Source organism: Diceros bicornis, chromosome 17 (assembly GCF_020826845.1).
Source record: "Diceros bicornis minor isolate mBicDic1 chromosome 17, mDicBic1.mat.cur, whole genome shotgun sequence".
Taxonomy (NCBI): domain Eukaryota; kingdom Metazoa; phylum Chordata; class Mammalia; order Perissodactyla; family Rhinocerotidae; genus Diceros; species Diceros bicornis.
The window spans coordinates 33,798,366-33,818,688 of NC_080756.1; the positions used below are offsets into that span (position 1 = coordinate 33,798,366).

Here is a 20,323-nt window from a genome sequence, read left to right on the forward strand (position 1 = left end):
ATTTTTTCTCACATGCTAACTAGCACAGTCCTCTGCAATGAAAAGTGGCTGAATAAATATTGTTGACTCAATGAATGAATGAATCAGGACTGAAGGACAGATTCATTTAGTTAATGAATAAAGCGTCAAGAGGGGGTTCACAAACCCTAGTGGGCGTTGGAATCACTTGGAAAGCTCATTAAAATTGCTCTTGACCAGACCCCATTTTCTGAGATTCTGATTTAGGAAGTCTGAGGTGGGGCCCCGGTAGATGTATTTTAATGAGCTCCCCAATGGGTTTGCATATAAGTGGTGAGAGGGATGCTGGTGTAGGGAATCTGAGTGTGTCTGATCCCAGATCATATTTTGTACCTTCGCTTGTATCTTTAATGTAACCCTATGTGGTCCCTAAGATTTGTTTTTTCTTAAACTGATGCATAAAACAATCTGTTTACTTGAGAATTCTCATTTCTAATGTAGTAGAATGTGGATAACACAGTCGGGAAGCAGCAGAGCCTGGCTTCACTCCAGCCAGAGCTTAAGTCTGAGCTTCACGGGCCTCCAGCTTGCATTAAGGTGATCTTGACCAAGAGACTTTCTACAGGTTCACTACAAGCCTCAGAGCTCACAGGCCTCACTCATAGCAACACACGTATTGCGGGAGGTAGAATAAGGACACATCTTTTCATGTAAATAATGAAAGCTTTTAAAAATTATTTTTCTCTGTGTTCCTACTTCCCAACGCTAAAAATTGAAACAAATGGCTATTTAAAAGATTTTGAAAAATATACGGTGCACATCTATGCACAGATAGTAGACTAGCGTGCCAATGGTTAATAAATATATTGTATTTTTGTGGCATGAAAACGTTATATATCAAAGTGTTCTAATTTTTTTTATAAGATACAGTCATTTCCTTTGCCGCTCATATGGGTTAAAAGACTCATTCAGACTCATTCAAGCAGAGTTTGGAAATGAAGTTGGGAGATTTCTGTTTCCTGGTCCACACAACTGTATCTCATCCTTTTATTCAACAGAGGAGATTACATGGAAGCAAAACAGTTGGAATGTATGAAGATCTTTAACAACAAGGCCTGAGTAAAAGGAGATAGATTTAACATCATGAACTCAGTCCACCAAAAAGACAATTGCTTCATAGAGTAATACTGAAAAACTCCTAGAAAATCCTAGCACAAATTATTTCCCCAAAGATTGCAATGGTTTATATATAAAAACACATAGTTCTGCAGATACGTGGGTTACCAGAATTTGTTACTGTCGACGATTAGACACATACTTACTAAATATATCCGTCCAAAGAAAAGGCACAGCGCTCCACATTCATGCAGTGCGATTCCAGCAGCTTAGTCATTGCCACATACCAACTAATGATTCTTGAACCAGCTGGGAAATTACATTTTTTAAAATAGTTAATATGGAAGTTAGTTAATTATACATAAATCAATGTAATACAATAAATTGGAAATCCTTATTTCCTAATGGAAGTTACTGATGAGAACCTGTGCCAATAAATTGACAATCTCTCAGGAAACATCTGAATACACGTAAATGCACTATTTGGAAATATGCAGTGAGGCCTTCATGAGGGACTAAGTTCTGAATTAAGGCTAACCCTCTCCCTGTCACAGCACCTTATTCCATGTCAGAAGAGTGATAGACCACAAACAGCACTTTTATTTTTCTCTGATAATGTACAATGAGTTCTATTAAAAATCAACAAAGATTTTAGGCATTTGTCCTTAAAAGAAAATACCTATAGATCTGAAAAAATTATATATCTATTAAGCTGTGGGTAGTAGCTATACAACATGAGAGGAAAAATACACGTTTTGTACAACAAAGTACCAGCCGCCAGGAAGACACAGTCCATCAAAGCTGCATTTGGGACAACTTCCTATGCCTAATGGTTTAATACTGCTTTAACGAAGGAAAAAAAAACACTCTGTTCTCTCCTCGAGTCACTATATTATTTGAATGGATATTAATTTCATTTTAAACTCTCTTTTATAATGCTAATTAGTGCATACTAGCCAACCAAATCACCCACGTTTCACATGCTTCTTATAGTATTTACTGGAGTTGTAAAATCCACTCTCAGTTCATTTTACTGTGGACAATGTTTTCATATTATTAAGGTTGCTGTTTCACAGTTAAACCGCTGCTATCTCGTTCTACATCTGAACCATTATTTCAGAATTTATAAGCCAATGCAATTTTTAATAACCTTTTTTGTATCTACAGCGAACACATGTTTGCTTATCGATCCAAAATGAATTTTGGGGGCCGGCCCCGTGGCTTAGCGGTTAAGTGCGTGCGCTCTGCTTCTGGCGGCCCGGGTTCGGATCCCGGGCACGCACCGACCCACCGCTTCTCTGCCCATGCTGAGGCCGTGTCCCACATACAGCAACTAGAAGGATGTGCAACTATGACATACAACTATCTACCGGGGCTTTGGGGAAAAAAGGAGGAGGATTGGCAATAGATGTTAGCTCAGAGCTGGTCTTCCTGAGCAAAAAGAGGAGGATTAGCATGGATATTAGCTCAGGGCTGATCTTCCTCACAAAAAAAAAAAAAAAGAATTTTGATTTCCTTTTGATTTCTATGTACCCCACCTTAAGCTATAATAAAGATGTGGGGCTAGGGGGCATATATAAGAATTCCTGAGTCTATATTCTTGCCTGTCTTCTAAGGGTTGGCCTCCAACCATGAAGAGAATCTAAGTACCATGATGGTAAAAGGCAAAAAATCTGGCATAGACATAATGCTATATAAAATATAACATATAAAATAAAATATACCATATATAACAATATAAAATATTAAGGTGACTACAAGAAGTAGTTTTTATTTCCTTTGGGGGTGAACAGTAATTCATTCATCTACTGTGAAACTGGTTTGAATAAGGAGTATGATTGGACATGCAGAAATTCAGAAAGTATTTGGGGCAGTGATGATGGTACAGCATGGGGATATGAGAAAGTCTGATGTGTATTCTAAGTGCACACAGTATGACTGTAGAAGATAGCTCCTAAAAAGAAGTCAAGGAATCCCAGGCTAGAAGAATAGATGACAACAGACTGTGGAAACTTCAATGCCTAGATAAAGAGGTAGGTCTTTATAGGGACTGAAGATTTTTTTTATGAGGAAGATTGGCCATGAGTTAACATCCGTTGCCAATCCTCCTCTTTTTGCTTGAGGAAAATTGTCCCTGAGGTAACAGCTGTGCCCATCTTCCTCTGTTTTGTATGTGGGACACGGCCACAGCATGGCTTGAGTAGCAGTGTATAGGTCCGTGCTCATGATCCGAACCTGCGAACCCTGGGCTGCCAAAGCAGAGTGCACGAGCTTAATCACTACGCCACTGGGCCGGCCCCAGGGACTGAAGATTTTTGAGCAAGGGAATGATAATCATCAGGAGGGGCTGAGAATGGAGGGGAAAACACACATTTGGACTCTATTTCAGTGGCCCAGGCCAGAGGTAAGAAGCAGCCAAACTAGAGGGCCAAGCAGTAGTGGTTCTCACACTTCAGTGCATACAGACCCATCCGGGGGTTTACTTGTTAAAATTACAGGTTCAAAGACTCCACCCCACCCCATCTCACTCTCATTCAGTAGATCTTGATGGGATTGTCCATTAATTATATAGGAAAACAATACTATAATGAGAGGAGGACTAAATAAGGCAGATGTGGGTTTGAATTTTAGCTCTACTATCTACGAGCCATGATCTTAGACAAGTGACTTGGCCTTCATCAGATGCTATTTCCTCATTTGTAAAAGGGCAACAATATTATTGGGAGGATTTAATGAAAAAGGAGAATCTCGCACATTTTACAGTTGGGTCAATGAAGCTAGTCAATGAGGGATGAGTGGTAGAAACTTTGGAAGGACAATTTGTTTTTTCTCTTTCTCAGTTACAGTGTTCTATCTTGCATATTTGTGTACCTGAGTTTTTTGCTGAGTTTTCTGGAGTTGTTCAACGGCAGAGACCTTAGTCATCCTTATGTCTTCCAGATATTATAATCGAACAAACACGCTGTCAGATCTTGTCTCTAGCTGCATTTGTTCATCATAGATTCCATCATACCTTTGAGCTCTTTGAGGGCAGAGACAGCACATTCACTTTTTATCCCTTGTGCCTGGTAAACTCTAGGTGCTCAATGTTATTAAGTGAATGAACACATGAACAAACATGGATAAGCGGATGTGTGGAGGATGAAGTGTGCACTAGTAATGGCTGGAGGATGAGCCAGGTCTCTTGTCTCTGAATTCCTCATCTCCAGGGACTCTGCCATATAAAATGTAAGAAGCTCTGCCTGTCACATTGAGATGTACGGTCCCCGAGAGGCAGTGTGAGCCAACTGACTTGGAACATATTTTTGTGAAATCGTTTGAATAAGTTGAGCATTTAAAGTTCAAATTCGGCACCACTCCACACGGATGCTAACATGATAAGCTACTTCAAGTCATCTTTCTTTCCTGTTCATTGAATAGAGCTTTAAAATTTCATCTAATGTCTTCATTGGCACTTTCCTTCCAGATTTCACCATGCTGGGGGGAGAAAGTGACCAAAATAGTCATTCTTGATTTTGCCTATCATTATAAATTCTGTGATCAATGATTTGATTAATTTTTAGCTCAATCAGACTTTAGGAGCTCTGGTGAAATAAAGAGCACACAGGAATATCTAAATTACATTGCAAATAGCAGGCGAGGTGACACCTACTTTCTTTACAATAGCTACTTGATCTAAGTTGGGAAATTCATTCATTCATTCATTTATTCATTCAGCTGCTGATTAAGTGAATATTATGCTGGTGCTAGATGCTGGGGATACAATGATGAACAAAACACCTACCTATTCAGGATAAGGTGCTTTGTCTCTCATTCTTTGAGAGTTCTTATCATAAAACTTTTAACAACGGCAAGTGGCTTTAAGCTCATCGGTATCCCCAGAATATATCCTAAATTCAGGATGAATTCAGAGACCTATTAGAACCCTAGAGTTTCTTTTGGGCTTAGACAGTTCCTAGAAGTGAAATGAACGGGATAGGCAATTTCAAACTCTCCTAAGGAATCTCCTAAGGATATACGCTTCCACCTCTGACATAATTCCACAGAAAAGGACCTCGTTATACCAGCATAATCTGGCTTCCCCACATCCACCCAGTTCTGATCCAAACTCCAGCACTGACATCAAGAAAAACACACCAGAGAGCAGTGGTTTCAAACACTTGCAGAGAATGTACTTCTATTTATTGAGCACCTGCTTGGTGACAGCACCGTGATGAATGCTTTTCATGCGTGCAACTGAGAGACTGAATATACAAATGGTATAGTGGCTGGAGCATATATAAAAATAGAACTTTGACCCACAGCCTGCAGCAACCTGTCCAGGAACCCAAACCCTTATCTACAATAAACAACCCAGGAAGCCAGCCAGCTATAAATCAGCTTTGCAGGATATCAAATTGCTGTCTCTACTGACAATCTAGGAAACTAAACAATAACTTCTGTAACAGTTGGCCCAAAACAGATAGGACTTAACAACTGACAGCTTCCCTAATTCTTTTTTTTTCTTTTTGGTAAGGCAGATTGGCCCTGAGTTAACATCTGTTGGCAATCCTCTTCTTTTTGCTTGAGGAAGATTGTCCCTGAGCTATCATCTGTATCAGTCCTCCTCTATTTTATATGTGGGATGCCGCCACAGCATGGCTTGAGGAGTAGTGTGTAGGTCCCACACCCGGGATCTGAACCCGTGAACCCTTGACAGCTGAAACGGAGCATGCAAACCCAACCAATATACCACTGGGCTGGCCCCCTTTACATTTTTATTGGGAAAAATAAATGCAATATTTTGCTTCAATGAGAAGTAAGGGACACAATCTTGAGGGAATGAGTTCCAGAAAGCATTAAGAACCATCCCAGTGGTGAGGTAAAGGAAAACCAAACATGGCATCCATTCTCTGTCTGAGGCTGCTCTCCAGAAGGCTTGCCTAGTCTTCCTGTGGTAAAAGAGGAAGGAGCTAGCACATACATCTTAGGAGCATAACCATAATGGACACTGACGCAGAGCTGTAAAAATGAACGGGCCAATTCTGACTTCTTGAAATTCCTAAAATATTTTAAGCCTGGAGAGTCTAAGATGTCAATTTTCCAGACTTCTCTCTCTGTAAAAGAGATTAAATCATGCCATTTATCATCCAAATTGTAGAATTAATTTTTAATGTAAAATAATCATCAAGGTTGTCTTATTGTTACAGTTATAGGCATGGGAATTAACCTAGTTTTATCTACACCTAGATTGACTACATCAGTATAATCAAAACCTATAGATACTCAAGTAGTTTAATCAAACCAGATTCCCAAAGTCAACATTCTCAAAACAAATAGATCAGTGGGTGATTATTCATTCTACAAAAATCCTTGTTTTTCTAAAGCGTCTACCATAGGATTTCTTTTTGAAATAGAAGAATTCTCTGGTACATTTAAAGTATGACTCAAAAAAATGTTTTTCTTTTTTTTTTTTTTTTACACCAAGGACTCAAACCAAGTGAAAAATATCAGGTCAGGTTAGATTGGGTTTGGAGAGTATTTTGATGTTCTGGTTTTGTTCCATTTCAGTTGCTTTAGAAAGATTTATAATGTCAGTCACAGCTTGAACTGACTCTCAGAGGCTTTTTGGAGGGAGTGGGGTTGAGAGTAGGGGGACCGTGTGGTTTGTTCACAGTGCCATAGAAAAGAATAATCCAGGGTTTTAATTTCTTTCAGACTTGAATCTATTAGTGGAATTCCTCCTGCTTTTTAGCTCATAGTTTGATTTTGCTAAAAACTCTTGATTTACATACAATTTTTCAGAAAAGAAAACTTTGCCTAAAATGAGGTAAATGTGAAACACAATCTGATCCTTCCACCCTCTGTAAAAGTGGAAGCGAACAACAACAACAAAAAGGCAGTTTTTATAATGACATTAGGTCTATAGGGAGTGTTACTCTTGACCTTTTCTCTTTGTTTTTACTTTGCTTGTTTGTTTGTTTTTTGTGAGAAAGATCAGCCCTGAATTAGCATCTGATACCAATCCTCCTCTTTTCGCTGAGGAAGACTGGCCCTGGGCTAACATCTGCACATCTTCCTCCACTTTATATGGGAAGCTGCCACAGCATGGCTCCACAAGCGGTGCGTCAGTGCGCGCCTGGGATGCCAACCGGTGAACCCCAGGCCGCCACAGCTGAGCGCACGCACTTAACCACTGCGCCACTGGGCCAGCCCGTTGACCTTTTCCTCTAAACTGAACAACTCAAAGGCCATCAATGTTTATCCAGAATTTCTATCTTCAGTTTCTCCCATGTGTTGGTACTATTTCCTCTAAATCATCTTTAACTTCTCTATCTTATCTTATCTTTTTTTGTGTGTGTTTGAGGAAGACTAGCCCTGAGCTAACATCTATTGCCAATCCTCCTCCTTTTTCTCCCCCCAAAGCCCCAGTAGATAGTTGTATGTCATAGTTGCACATCCTTCAAGTTGCTGTATGTGGGACGCGGCCTCAGCATGGCCAGACGAGCGGTGCATTGGTGCGCGCCTGGGATCCGAACCCGGGCTGCCAGCAGCAGAGTGCATGCACTTAACTGCTAAGCCATGGGGCTGGCCCCCATCTATCTTATCTTTAAGTGTAAATCAGATTTGCAGGTAATGTGTTAATTAAGGCTTTACCATTTCTGAGTCTACGAAAAAAGTTCATTATCCCAGTCTCTCTCTGCTTAATCCTATGCCATAGGCTGTCTTACTCTTTTCTTTTTCTTTTCCAGTCTTTTGTAAAAAGGTGATACAATATTTGTTTTGTTTCTCAGATCATTTTCAGATTATCTTGTGTCAATTAGTCATTCCCTGTTTTGTATTTTATTGCTTGGAGTCAATCTTTGCATTTTTTTTCTATTAACCATAATTCTATTATTAATACTATGTATTTCTCTTTTCTAAAAACAATCTTCCAAGATATTATGATCAATGCCTTAATATAGCATCATTCAGAAGTTTTTTGAGCTTATTTCTATGTTTATCATTCACGTTGTTAGAAAGAAGATGGAATAACAGCAGCCCCCATCTCCACTCAGTTACTGGGATGAATAAATGTCATCTGTATGGCAAATGTTTAGTACAGACCCTAATACATAGTATGTCCTCAACACTATTTTTATTATTTGTATTGTCATCTTCTTTTTGCCCTGTGTAAAGTGTTGTTAGAATGTGTAAGTCTGGCAGCAAGGACAATGAGGAATTCTCTGGGGGGCACATGAACAAAGAAGTCTGGCTGTCTCTGAAATTTCTGGGAGATTTTCAAATCCTCTGCTGCTCCAAAAGGTGCACTGGCTTACCAAAGTGAATGATGTGGAGCAAAAGACAGCATCGTTATGATTGCCATCATTTAAAAGCATTAACTCACAGTCAATTTTCAAACAGTGCCATGCCGATCTCTACCCTCTTAGAGTTTATAATTTAATATAAAGTACAGCTGATATCACATACACTAACAAGAGAAAAAACCCAACCAGAACAGCACTGCTGGAGTAGCTGGAGGAAAGTATAAATCAATATGCAGTCTCCTATTGATTGGTTTGGGGAGGTGAGACAGAAGTATAGTATAAACTAAGAAATCCATAGGAATCTGTGGTTCAAAAGAGGACACAGTCTTCCTTTTTATATAAAAATATCACCTTCAAGTTGTCCTAAAATGATGGTTGATGGTGCCAGGAAATCACCTTGCTTTATATCGAGTAAAGACTGTGTGTTTACAGGACCACGAGTCTCAATACAAATTGTTATGCCTTAGAATAAAACCCGAGTGTTTTCTGCGTATTCAGTCAGAAGCTCCAATTGAAACTACTCAAAGTTTTGGGAAATGTAGTGGTATTGAGAATCCAGCTGAACAAATGCACTGATGAATGCTAGACATTCGTGGGTCATGGTGAAGAGACTTCAATCTAAATTAGCCTCAGACACTGAGCTTAGTTATATTTACTATCACAGGTGACTTGCTGGTTATAGTTATGGTTTCTGAGCTCTTGGTAATTAGGTGTCCAGGCATTTTGATAATGTGCTCCATTCCTCTCCAAATTCACCACCCATCGCCCTTCTCCACCTCAGGACTTCACTCAGAGTCAAATCCTGTTTATCGTTTAATGAGAAGGGAAATGGGGGAAAAGTGGAAATGCACATCCTATGTTTTATAGACACTGTTGGCGCTTGTTTTAGCTTCCTTTTGTTATTCTTAATGCCCTATTATGCTACTTTTGAGAGAAGGCTCTACTTTATTTTCCTAGACTAGATGTTATGAACTCTTACGTCTCTGTGCTTTCGTCCATACACTTCCATAATCCTGAGATGCTCTTCTCCGCTCTCTGCTGATATCTGTTCATGCTTCGTATTAAAAAATAAACATGTTCTTTCAGAGAGAGAATTCCATGACCCCTCCACATTCCCCTAGCTGTGCAGAATCAATAGGTTCCTACTAGGCATTCCTACTACACTTTGTTTATACACCTGTCTGACTAATTTATTTAAGGTTACTTGTGCTGTACTAGTGCCAGTAGGGACTCTTACGGACAGCAGTGGTGCCTCAAGCAGGGACCCGTAGGGGAGGCACCTTTGAGGACCAGCAGTAGCAGGGGATTTGGTGGATTTTGACAAACCCAGGAGGCATTACCACAATGAACTGGCATAGGAGAGAATGAAAATGGTATTTGCAGTATGGTGGCCAATGGTTTAGCGAGTGGGTCGCTCACAAGACAACTGCTGGATACCAATGAGTAATTGGAGAGGAAATAGAGCCAAAGAAAAACTCTTTTGTGAGAATCATTTTGATCCTATTTTAACCCCTTGACAACAATGGATGCATTTGTGAACTCATTTTTCCCCTTTAAATTGCAACTCTTGAAGGCAGGTAATATTTTTTCCCTCTGTCTGGGTCATGGTCTTGTGCATAGAAGCTGCTCAGAAAAATCTATATTGAACTATACTATTTCAATCAACTCTTTGAATATTAGACCATTTAGAGTATTACTTAAAAAATTCTAGGAGTCATTCCTCATAAGAAAAAGATCAATGGTGATTTTCAATATTTCTCAGACTTCAAAATGTGCTTTGGCTTACATACCCAGCAAACCAGAAGATGAGAACATTCTAGGTTTTACTTCTCTTTCATCCTGTGCACTGATTAAACTTAATTTCCTGTTGTCAGTTTTTTGTCCTTCCTCCCAAAATTACTTTCAGAAAACACAGCTGTTTCTGGCATAGCTCTTTGTACACATAACTTTTTTATTTGGCTCTGAGCATAAGAATCATTTTATTAAATAATAATAATATCCTTAATTTATATATCACTTTACACTTGTAATACAGAGACACATATTCTTTCATATGAGTCTCAAACCAACCTTCTTGAAATAAGCAGGGTAACTATCATTGAATCTGTTATCTGTGTGGAAGCTGAAATCCTTAGAAGCCAGTAATCAGAGCTCAAACCTGTCTTCTGTCTTCTGTCTCCATATTTATATTCTTTCCACCGCACCAAAAGACATCACATCCTGGTACTTTTCCTCAAACTTTGCTCTGGGAACATCTAGAAAGCACTTGTGAGCTCAGGTTTCCTATTTGTCGCCATCTCTCTCTTTCTTGACCACATTCCTCAAACTCTGCCCTTTGCAGATTTTGACCTCTGAGTGTCTCTGGACTTACCTAATGTATTTGTTCTTCCCAGGGTAACCAAGTAAAATATAACAAACACAAAGAACAGCAGAGTGGGCAAACACCGATAAGTATTGGCCCATTAAATCATCTATTCTCAAGAATAATGGTTCACAGAAAATGGAGATGGAAAAGACCTATGAGGTCATCTTATCCTCGCCCATGCCAAAGCAGGTTCAAGCCCAGAATACCTACGCCAAGTTGTCATTTAGTTTCCAGCCCCGCCTTCTGAGGCTCTAGATTGTATCTGCGGCTAGAATCTGCTGGAGGGGAAACAGCAAAGTGATCTCGAAGTTGGAGCACTAACTGGGGTCCCCAGGGCCTAATTGCTCTATGCAGAGGACAGTGAGCCTGTGATAGATCAGCTCTCCCCTAATAGATGTGGTCCTGATCAGGAGTAATACCCACAGATGCTGTCATAGGTGACTAACTGAGAATGAATGTCCAAACTAATAAAAAGCACACAAGCTTAAATCCTTTCTGAAGTCAGAAGTGACCAATGGGAATGTCATACTCCACACAGACAGTCTGAGTGACTAGGAGACATGCCAAAACTAATGCCTTGATTCTTCCTCTATCATTTCCTAATTACTCTCTGAGGCACATCAGTCAGCCAACTGGAGTGCTGAAAGTTGCTAGAGGTCCCTAAGTGTCCCCTAAAAAACATCGCTATTTGAAGAGCAACATTAATATACAGAAGCATCTTTTACATGCATTTTCTTTTTTTAACCCTGTTCTTATTTGAGAAAAGACTTCATTCTATACTTAAGCAAAATATTACTGAAAGAAAATGGGTACATGCTTTTAAAGCATAGGGAAAAGAATACTGTGCTGAGAGTTTTTTAAAAAATGGAATAATAACCAAGTTCTAATCTAATCACTCACCAGCTATGTCTCCAGGGACAAGGTACTCCCTCTCTGTCTCCTATAGAATAAGAACATAAAAGCATATTGCCTCTAAGATGTTTTCTACCTCTAAAACTTACAAAAGAGCCCAAAATAACTGTTTACTTTAAGCAAAGGCTGTGAAAAAATGACTCTCCATTTTTTCTGATTTCCCAAGTTGCCCTCAACCTGACCTAGGAGGGGAACTTGGAATGTTAAGAGAATGGACCTCCCTTTTATGCTTTGCTTTTCAGAGCTCAGTTACATTAGTGTCTTCTATGGAGGGAGATTTTGGAAAGCAAACAGTAAGTTTAGAAAAACACGGTGCCCTGCATAACTTTGAAGTTCTACAGAAGCTTTGGGGAGGAACAAACTCTAAAGGCAGCACCCCCTCTCCAGCCTCCTCCCTCACTCTCCCTTCCTTCCCAGGCCCCCGCAAGCCTGTTTGTATCACCTTTGGGAAACACTCTTCTCTTTTATACCCCAGATGTTCTTAAAGAACTCCTAGTCTAAGCTCTCTTCTCGTTAGAATATTAATTGTTTAATTGTGGACTCGGTAGCAATAGAGATTTTCTCCTTAAAGAATCAATCTTTGGCCAAAATTGTATGTTTCAACTCAGCTTCATTTGACGCCAAGTTGTAAAACTTTCTTCTTCTCACTTGTCCCTCTGCCCTTGTCTTGTCCTTCCAGATCATCACTTGTATCGTACAAAGCATCTGTTTCCCCCTCTGTGAATGCTTAGTCCTCCCTGAGGACCAGCTCACCAACTGGGTGCCTCAAGAAACCCAAAGGTGGGTTTGGAAGTAATTAACTGTTTTTCCAAGTTGTTTCTTTTCCTTTTGTACATTAAGGAGGTGTAACCACCAGCCATCCTGAAACTGACCAAGCCTCACCACAAGAGCTACATCCATGACCTTTGCCTTATTTTTAAAGCAAAGATCTCTCCAGGAGGGGCTTAGGCCTCATTATGTGGAAGCCTGTTCTCCAACTGAGCCTGTGCAAGCGAATCCTCTCCTCTCCCTTTTGAATATTCCTTCCACCACCGAAATAAAAGCTCCTGCTTCCCTTTGTTCGGGGACGCCATGACTTTGGAGATGATTCCTCATGGCCTCCTATTTGCTGCCAATACACTGTACTTTTTGAGACAACTTCCACTGGCTTAGAGTCTTATTTAACTCACCAGGAGGTGAGCCCACTTGGTTTGGTAACACAGCCTCCACCCCACTTCATCTCTCCCTGTTTCCTTTCCCTCAGCCTCACTCTTATTGCCTTACAGTCCCTTGACCATTTGTCAACAGGTCAGATGTTATGTGAACTATCAGTATACCTCAGGGCTTATGAATTTCAGGGAAGATTCACCTCTGCCCCCTTCAGGCCTCAATTGTGCTGTTCCTGAATCATCAGGTACAAAATATAGTCTGTCTCTTCACTGGTCAACAGTTGATAAAATAATATATTCCATTTGCACAGATTAGTTTTTATTCTCTCAGTTGTTTTTATTAATAGGAAAAAGAGGATAGAGTATGAATTAAGAATGAGAGAAAGAAGATGACAATGGAAAAATTGAGTAAATGTTTTCTCAGTTCATTTCTGAGCAAATTAAGAGAAGCTGAATCAAACTATAACTTGCCCTTTACTTGAACCCCTGAATTTTCTCAGGGATAAAAAGACTGACATAATTGTATGCGAGTCAACTGGTAAATGTTCATCGGGCAGAACTAGGGAGATGTAACTCTGTATGTGAGGGCATAGGTGGGGCATATTGGCTCTGGGTACAGAGGGTCACCTATCTCAAGCACTTAATTCACTGGGAGATGTGTTTGGAAGATTTGAGGAGGTGGGAGCTAACTGCATTAATGATGAGGTAGGAGGAGAAACATCAGGAAAGCATCTGGGTTCTGTGCTGCAAATGTCCCCAGTACCTTTGATGGATCTGTTACCTTGTGAGCACAGATATTAAACATGCATGAAGGCCCAACTACACGTTGATCAGCAGTGAGAATTAAGCTTCGATTGTCTTAGGATCCTCTTCCTTTCTTGCTTCTTGCATTGACTGCTTTAATCCAGTGGATATTTGTGGATTAGAACTGAGAAAATGAGATTTTTTTTTTAAATTTCAACTTTTAGATTTGAATATTTGCAAAAGGGAGGAAAAATCAGGCAAATGTTACAATCACTAACCATTCACACACACACACACACACACACACACACAGGTTGGTACACACACACACATGGGTTGGTCATGGTCTACTTGCTATTCAAAGAATGATCCCTGGACCAGAAGCATGGGAATGTGGAATCTTGAGTTTTACCCTAGACCTATGGGCTCAGAACCTGCATTTTCACATGAAGCACAGGTGAATTGTTTGGGAAGCGCTATCTTACAGCCATCCTAAAGAGGGGTTAGAGGAGCACAATTGAATGAGGTAAAAGAGAGGCATGTCATTGGGAAGAGAAGGGCGAATGCTGGTGGGAGAAGCTTTTGGATACTAACCCTATTTTCAGTTTATGTCAAGCAGACTACTTCCTGTAAAGAACCGTTAATTAGGACAATAATCAACACGGTGCACTTTGTCATTTTTGAGGTAAGTCTGAATATGTTATTGTCATCCTAGAAGCTCTATCGAAAATTCAAATAAGCGACTCCAGCAGAATGATGGTGTTTCACATACAATGGCAGAAAATCACGGGGAAGGCTTTCCTCAGGCGATACAACTGGGTCTCACATTATGGTACCCAGTCCAATCAATGTTGTTTTTCTAAAAATGGAATAAACTTTTAATTGAAAATAAGCATAAATACTCATTGCTCTCCAGCTACTAATTGAGACAGTAATACACAATTTAATATAAAATGAAAAGAAATACCATTTGGTATTGCCTTCACTAGACAGCTTTCAGTTGCTGTTTAACCTAAGTGCTTTATTTCCATAGAAACAAAACTCACCACAAGCCTTTCTTTTGAGTCAAAATCGCCTTCCAGGGCTACAGGGCTTCAGCAGCACTTTGAAGCTTAAGCCCTGTTCGGCAGACCACTTTCTGCTCCTTGCAGGCGACACCCACACGCACGCCATTTGGTTTACACTCTCTACGCCCCAATATTCTTGAGTGCTCCCTCCTGCTTCTGTTGGGGCTTTGCTGGTGGGAGAAGATTTTGGATACCAGCCTCTGTCATAAAAGAAAGCTCTCTCTCGACAGTCACCTTGCAACAGGCAACAAGTTTCTCCTGATGGAACCAGACATTCTGGCTCTCTTTTTTTTCCTCTGAGACTCCAAGCTCACCTTGAGAGTGTCCCCAGAATTGACCTGTACCCCAACTTCAATAGGTATCTATACATTTTCCTCGCTTTTCCAGCGACTTCAGAGATTTACTTTTTGTGTGTGTGAGGAAGATTAGCTCTGAGCTAACATCTGTTGTTAATCCTCCTCTTGATTAGTCCTGGGCTCACATCTGTTGCCAATCCTCCTCTTTTTCGCTGAAGAACATTGGCCCTGGGCTACCATCCGTGCCCATCTTCCTCTACTTTTTACATGTGGGACGCTGCCACAGCATGGCTTGATAAGCGGAGCATGGGTCCACACCCAGGATCCAAACCTGCAAACCCTGGGCTGCTGAAGCAGAGAGCACGAACTTAACTACTATGCCACCAGGGTGGCCCCAGGGACTGAAGATTTTTGAGCAAGGGAATGATAATCATCAGAAGAGGCTGAGAATGGAGGGGAAAACACACATTTGGACTCTATTTCAGTGGCCCAGGCCAGAAGCAAGAAGCAGCCAAACTAGAGGGGCAAGGCAGTAGCGGTTCTCACACTTCAGTGCATACAGAACCATCTGGGGGGTTTACTTATTAAAATTGCAGGTTCGAAGTCTCCACCCCACCCCCTTCCCACTTCTAAGCCACCCAGTACTTTGTTATAGCAGGCTGAACTGAGACACATGGCTTTAGAGGCAGATCTTCCGCAGGCAGCAGAGTACCATCCTCTATCTTTAGGATAGAGAGCTGCCGGTCCCTTGTATGAAAGGGAGAAACTTTGTCTAAATACGTATCAATACGTACGTGTGTTGTCCACAGGGTGCTTGCCATCCATCAGAAACCATAATTTTCCATGTGTATCTCCCCTGTTCAGAGCATGGCCAGGGGAAATATCACCCTCTTTGTCAGCATCACTCCTTGTGTCTCATACTCTAAAACCAGAACACTCTAAAAATTACTCCAGTACCACGTGCACGCTCTGAGTAGTCATTTAGGGATATGTCCGTGTATTAAACTCCTCACACACACAAGCTGTGAGTACTTCCACACAGACAACATATACTCTACGACCAGATCGGGACTAGGGATGCAGCTGGCTGGAGAGGCAGCGCTGGTGACGGAGAATCTGAAGAAGGTGCTCGGTTTGCTTCAGTCTTGGCTTCACTCCCCACACACGGGGCCCCAGCGACTGCACATCGAGAGGAAAGGCCCCAGTCTAGGACTCAAGGCACCTTCCTGTTTGCTTGACTGCATTTGCACAATCTCGCTGAAAAATCAACTGTCTCCCCTTTCAGCCTCCCCCAGGGAAAGCTCTGGCTGTCCGTGGAAGTACTGTGTGCAAGGTCTGTGACATGAAAAGATTCCCAGGAAAACTGTTTTGGCCCAAGCTACTGTCTGTTAACCTTGGGTATGCACTTCTGATTTGAAAGCAGGAAAAAAGAAATGCCATGTTGTTGCCTCTCAACTTCTCTTACCTTGCTTGGCATACCATTTCCCAGTTTAGACCACCTATCATGCAGCCCTGCTTTGGAAGAAAAGGCTCTCTGATGACAAGAAAATCCAGGAATTTGTGAAGCAAGAATGCCCTCTAATGGAAATGCAGAGGACACCATATAATTCACAAACTTATTATCCTACCTGGTGCCTTATTTTAATTTGATGGGCAACAGCACTGCTCTGGATTTTAGATCTTGGGCTCAGAGTTAACATTTATTTTGCATGTGATTCTAAAAGCGTGAATATTTCAAACGATCGTGACCTCTATATCTAAGCCCCTGGATCTGGTAAACTGTGTTCTAAGAAGCCCTTCAGGGTTATTCTAATCTTCTATGCCTCTGTATGCAGCAAACCATCCAACCATGCTAAGATAAAGCAGAGCCAGGAAGCAACAAACATTATTCTCTGACTTGTCTAAATGTGTACAGGCTTGTATACAGATAGTTCCTGATCACTTCTCCTTATATCTCTGTTTAAAAATGTTTCCCTTACTCTCTACCCCAGGTGGTTGAGAAGTGTAAGTTTTCCATGCTTAATTTCTTTCAAGTTTAAGACGGAGTACCCAATTCTTTCAGACTCATTGCCATCTGAGAAATTTCTACTTTTCTTCATAAAGGCATCTGTTTGCCATTGAGCCAATTCCACTTGGCCCAGTGCCCCACCAAAGCCTTCTTGGTCATGCAGTGTTGCAGGACATGAGTCTAAACATAGCTATGTCAGACAGCATGTGAGGGTCTTGTTCAGACTTGCTGACTGCATTTACTGAGAAAAACCCACATAGGCACTTTCCAGAAAGACCGATGATTAGCTTAAATTGAACCTAGGATAAGGCTAAAGCTCTCTGAGTATTACGTATCTATTTCCTCTGTTAGTCAATTTAATTAATACTGAGTGGTGCAGAGGTGGTTGGCTCGGCACTTAGCAACCCGTGTCCTAAAGGCCTTCCCGCCTCCAGTTACTTAGCCATGACGATGGCTCAGGCAGTAGGTGGGATGTAGCCAGGGCAGGACTTACTCTACATACCACCCAAGCAGAATCCCAGAATCCAGGCCGTGGGTGCAACTGCAGACTGTGGACTTCTGAGTTTTCTGAGATAAAAGCTGCGGAGATTGGTGTTGGCAATTTAATGTCATTAGAACCAAACCACCTAGACGCCGCTGCTTTCTTCTATCCCCTGGGGTGGAAAATTGCTGTCAAGCTTATAGGTTGGTGGGTATTGACTTCTGACTGGACTAGTCAAACCTGAGCCAGTAGAAGTGTCTTCTCTGCTCTCAGGTTTTCACTCGTGGTCTTGTCTCTGACTTTTGTGATTCAGAACATCAAACCACTTGAGGGGATTCTTTGGAAAGCATAGTATCTAGTCTTGCCTATAAAGGTCTCTTGCCAAAAGGCCCAAATCATCTAAGCCACTGCTGGAGGGAGTGAAGATTAAAAAGTATAATATCAGTGGGACTTAGTTACTTAACATTAAGTACCCATGAGCAAAAAACATAAACTAAGCCACTTTCAGTACCATCAACCTCAATTGCTTGCCTGCTCTATGCCTCCATCTCTAAAAGGAAAACAATGATTTCAATTCATAGGGGTGCTGAATGGTTAAGTAGACCAATTACCTCCAAATGAATAGACAATTTGAGTTTGGTTGGTGAACTTGGAGATAGGCTTTGCATTGGAGCTCTGGTCTTGAAAACTTAGTAATGAACCTGATATCCAGCATTCCATCATTCTCAAGTTTTGTCTGCTATTGCTGATTTGACACAACAGGGAAGCACACAACTAGTTCTTGTGTTACCTGATGTTTTCATGAAGGACATTACCGTCTCTTGATTTCATCTGATGGAAGTCAATATTCTGTTGAAAACCATTCCAGACTAGGGTGATTTGCTTTTTAATGAAATAACTCTCGTTTAAACTTTGGCAGGGTTTTTCACTGAGAAGACCCTATTTAAAGTTCCACTTTAGTTTCCAAACAACTTTCTAGCAAAATAGATCCTCTGAAATCGTTATTCAAAAGTTCAAGTATCCATGAACAGCTAAATACCATAGCCTGTCATTTTTGGGGGTACATTTTGGAGGCCTCTGAGTCTTTGCCCAAAAATTTCATGATGCTGTGATGTAAAATTCTACCATCGCTATGTATTACACTGTGTTCAACATTTCCTTCTCTCTCTGTATTTTAAACTGTAAACAACCCAGGCAGGGTAACATATTAACCAGCAGTGAAAAGTTGGAGACAGTAGTGAATGCATTTTGTCTGAGACCGAACTGGAACCACCTTGATCCCTCTTATGGGCCTACGTTTGCTTTAAGACAGCACAGGGGCAAAGACCCTGAAGGCCCACTTTGAAAAATAATCCAAGCCTCCAGGAGTGAACAAATTAGATCTTTGCTTTGGCTGAGGCCTCAGCCCCCAGAGCAGAGTCCAAGGTAGAGTGCAGCAAGAAGCTTGTGGTCAGCAAAGAAGGCATAATGTAGATGCAGTGCTGTAGGTCAGGAGTGCAGGTGTACTGATTGAATTATGTGTGGGCTCGAGACTTGAGAAGCAAAGCATGGGCGGCCTGGCCTCAGGGCTTCACAAAGAACTGTGTGGCAAGATCCTTATGTATAATCTCTGCCCAAAGGTGACTCAATTTTGTTCCAGCGAAATGTTATTCATCCCTCATTTTTTTTTATTGATGTTTTAATAGTTTATAACATTGTGAAATTTTTGGCTGCACATTTTTGTTTGTCCATCACCACACACATGTCTCCCTTCACCTCCTGTGCCCACCTCCCACCCCCATTGCCCCTGGTAACCACAATACAGTTTTCTCTGTCCATGTGTTGGTTTATATTCCACATATAAGTGAGATCATACAGTGTTTGTCTTTCTCTTTCTGGCTTATTTCACTTAACATAATAACCTCCAGGTCCATCCATGTTGTTGCAAATGGTACAACTTTGTCTTTTTTTATGGCTGAGTAGTATTCCATTGTATATATATACCACATCTTCTTGATCCAATCATCAGTCGAGGGACACTTGAGTTGTTTCCTCTTCTTCGCTATAGTGAATAATGCTGCAATGAAGTTAGGGGTGCATAAGCCTCTTTGGATTGTTGATTTCGTCTTCATTGGATAGATTCTTAGTAGTGGGATGGCTGGATCATAGAATATTTCTATTTTTAATTTTTTGAGGAATCTCCATACCGTTTTCCACAGAGGCTGCACCAGTCTGCATTCCCATCAGCTGCGTATGAGGGTTCCTGTTTCTCCACATCCTCTCCAACATTTGTTGTTTTTTGTCTTGGTGATTATAACCATTCTAATGGGCATGAAGTGATATCTTAGTGTTGTTTTGATTTGCATTTCCCTGGTGATTAGTGATGTTGAACACCTTCTCATGTGCCTATTGGCCAGCTGTATATCTTCTTTGGAGAAGTGTCTGTTCATTTCCTCTGCCCATTTTCTGACCGGGTTGTTTATTTTTCTGTTGCTCAGTTGTGTGAGTTCTTTACATATTATGGAGATTAACCCCTTGTCAGATATACGTTTTGCAAATATTTTCTCCCAGCTGGTGGGTTGTCTGTTCATTTTGATTCTGGTTTCGTTTGTCTTGTAGAAGCTCTTTAATCTGATACAAAGTCCCACTTGCTTATTTTTTCTTTAGTTTCCCTAGTCTGAGTAGGCATGCCATCTGAAAAGATTCCTTTATGACCAATGTCAAATAGTATGTTGCCTATATTTTCTTCCATGAGTTTTATAGTTTCAGGTCTCACCTTCAGGTCTTTGATCCATTTTGAGTTAATTTTTGTGAATGGCGATAGCAGATGGTCCACTTTCATTCTTTTGCATGTGGCTGTCCTGTTTTCCCAACACCATTTATTGAAGAGACTTTCCTTTCTCCATTGTATGTTCTTAGCTCCTTTGTCAAAAGTTAGCTGTCTGTAGATGTGTGGGTTTATT

At 40.9% G+C, this 20,323-nt stretch overlaps 1 protein-coding gene across 1 annotated transcript in view; it reads right to left on the minus strand.

Annotated features, from left to right (window-relative positions):
- The window catches only part of LOC131416219 (fatty acyl-CoA reductase 2-like), a 358,729-nt gene that overhangs the window by 43,843 nt on the left and 294,563 nt on the right, over window positions 1–20,323 (minus strand). The gene's annotated exons all lie outside the window — the stretch shown is intronic.